The sequence below is a fragment of the Monopterus albus genome, unplaced genomic scaffold (genome assembly GCF_001952655.1).
Source record: "Monopterus albus unplaced genomic scaffold, M_albus_1.0 scaffold203.1, whole genome shotgun sequence".
In the NCBI taxonomy this organism is placed as follows: domain Eukaryota; kingdom Metazoa; phylum Chordata; class Actinopteri; order Synbranchiformes; family Synbranchidae; genus Monopterus; species Monopterus albus.
The window spans coordinates 784,140-787,054 of record NW_018128083.1 but is presented as its reverse complement, the minus strand read 5'-3'; the positions used below and the strand labels follow the sequence as shown (position 1 = coordinate 787,054).

Sequence of the window (2,915 nt, the reverse complement as noted above, 5' to 3'; positions counted from 1 at the left end):
GAAGCTGCCAAATTGTTCTAACTCCTGTTCAGACTTTCCAGCATTTTTTCTGTACCTGTTATTCCAGCTCTGACCACGGATTACCTTGTGACCACCGGGTACCGCCTAACTCCTCTGATTCTGCTCGTGTTTTCTGTGTATTGACTATCAGTCTGACCTCTCGTTTGTGGATCCCTCGGCTGTGTAAGTTTGCTGGCTTTGACTTTGGACTATATTTTCAACCTGAGAGTGTTACTTGCTGAAACAGAATCCTGCTTTGTGTTATCGTTGTGTTTGTTACCAGTGGACAGTGTTCTGCTAAACTTCGTCTGGCCTTATAATTGAGTTCACCCCTTGACATTATCAGCAGTTTTACATGCCGATCCTGACACAGAACAACAGCATAATGATGATGATGATGCCCCGCTAAAGGATCACATGTCTGCACAACATAATTAATATGCAAGAAAGCAGGGTGGTAATAAACAGTAGGGGGTCAAATGTTTTTACTGTATTATATAATATCAGAAGGATTTTCCAGACCTGAGACACCAAAGTATCCAGACCCAGACCATAACCTGTTGTTGCAGTGGTAATATTGATGGTCTCAAATGAATATGAGACGTGCTTAGATGAGTGTGACATACACTGGGAGACTCTGATGTAACAAATGCTTCTGTGACTCATAAAACAAAATGTACTACAAATTGTTTAAATCATCAGGGGTCTTCCCTAGATGGCTGAGAAAATGATAAAAGTCATCTTGTTAATTTTATAGTTGTAATATTTAACTTTCCCTCCACCAGCTCCATTGAAATCACATCTCCACCTGCCATTGGCTCATATCAGCCTCCACATCTCTGCGGAGCATACGGATGGCAACTTACAGCAGAAACAAATCCATAGCCAGCCATCACTTTATTACCCAGATGCTGACAGAACAGTGTAAACACAAATGGGGTGACTGTGGTTCAGTGGGTAGAGCACTTGTCTCCCAACCAGAGGGTTGGAGGTTTGAATCACGGTACCTGCAGTCCACATGTTGAAGTGTCACCAACACACTGAACCCCCAGTTTGCCCCCGATGGTTAGAGCCATCGGTTGAGTTGGCACTGCAGATGGCTGTCTTGGTTCTGTACCAGAAACAAAATTGTCTATGTGTAACATACTTGGTCTAAGGAAGGTGATTATCCTCATCTTTAAATGGTAGCAGGTAATTGAGGATTGAAAGAGCAGATAGAAACATAGACATCAACAACTGTTAGCTACAAACAGGTGAGACATTTTAAAATACAGTAAACTTAAGCTGAAATTTCTTATCATGGCACCCAGACTGTGTCTTAGAAAACATGTTGCCACACTGTCATCACTTTGGCAGGATGCAGCCACTGTTTTAGGTCTTCTGATTTCTGCTAAATCTCAGAGACACAAGTCTCTTTTCCCGATATCTCAACTTTTTCTTTGGCAAAGATAGACTGACATCTAACATCTGTTGTACAAATCAGCTTTTCAGGAAGTGCAGCCTCAGCCCACACAGTCCCATCCAAGCAGAGCAGGTTATGTACAGTATAGTAACCAGCGCCAGTCCTTACAGAGGCCCCATCCTCCTGAGGATGTGGTACAGTTCCTCTCTGGGGGCCAGGGGACTTTTGGTACACACGCATGTGCAGCAGAAAAGATTGTCACTGGACCCCTCCATGTCTACAGGGTCAGACGCTAATGCATGTCTTTTCACTGAAGGGACTGTCTTTTATCTCATACATATACGATTCTCTCAGGATCAGAATTCACCACTGTTGTGTCAAATATTTCAGCCTCTTAAAATGTTATCTTTTCTTTTTATGAAGTGATGATAAATTAACATGAGACACCTCTTCTTTGTAATATAAACTTTGTAACGTTGCAATTTAGACATGCAGGGGAGGTTGCAAATATGTGAAATGAACCATTTTCATTTTATATGGTGATTACACCTATTAAGCCAAGCAGAAGAAGTTTCATACTAATAATAGGTTACAGCCTCCCCTAAATCACATTCCCTGACCGGGAATCGAACCCGGGCCGCGGCGGTGAGAGCGCCGAATCCTAACCACTAGACCACCAGGGAACCCTGAATGCAGCCAACCCCAGCTGACACTGTGCGAGAGGCGGGGTCCACCCATGTTCACTTTAGTGTTAGAAATATTACACATTAACATGTCATTTGGTACAGTATTCTACTGGAGAGCAGCAAAGGTTTACCAGGCCTGAACTACATTATATTCAGAGGTGTCTCTATATTTTTGTCCTCTCCAGCTACATACAATACATGAGGGGGTCAGAAAAATAGGAACATCTCTGAATATAACGTAATGTGCATTTAAGAGTAATAATTGTCCACTTGTTATGTCTGTGGGTTCTCTCACGGAGTGGTGAGAGAGAGACGGAGAGAGAAGCTGGACCCAGCGCGCAAAATGTCGATTCAGGGAAGTCAGAAGTGCTTTTATTACCAATTAAGGCAACTACTGATGGGGAAAACAATACTGGTTTCCGACTAGGCTGCTGGAGGTTTACAGCTGAGGTGCGGTGCATAGCCCTGAATTGTGTGCTGGGAGTGACAGTGACAGTGACAGCGTAGCCGAAGAAGCCACAGAATTATGGAGATAAAATCCTCCATACAGAATGGCCATTCCCTCATAGGAGAGACAGAGGGGAAGATGCGGAAACAACCAGAAACAGTCTTCCTTTAGATGTCGTTGACGACTGTCTGAAACTGGAGTGGCCCGACTTCGTGGTCGCAGATAAACACATGCGTCTGTCAGGGGTTTAAGTAGAGAAGAGGGTAATCCGGGAGATGCGCCACAGCTGTGGGTCAAACCAGGGGGTCTGAAACAGAGAGACAAAGGGTAAGAGAAAAGAGCGAGAGGGGCAGGTAACGGGGAGGGAACCGGACACCAC

General features: G+C 44.2%; 1 non-coding gene across 1 annotated transcript; it reads right to left on the bottom strand.

The window, feature by feature from the left end:
- Positions 1-2,013: 2,013 nt before the first annotated feature.
- On the bottom strand, positions 2,014-2,085 carry trnae-cuc (transfer RNA glutamic acid (anticodon CUC)). The gene has a single exon. It is a non-coding gene; the product is annotated as a tRNA-Glu (tRNA).
- Positions 2,086-2,915: the final 830 nt, after the last annotated feature.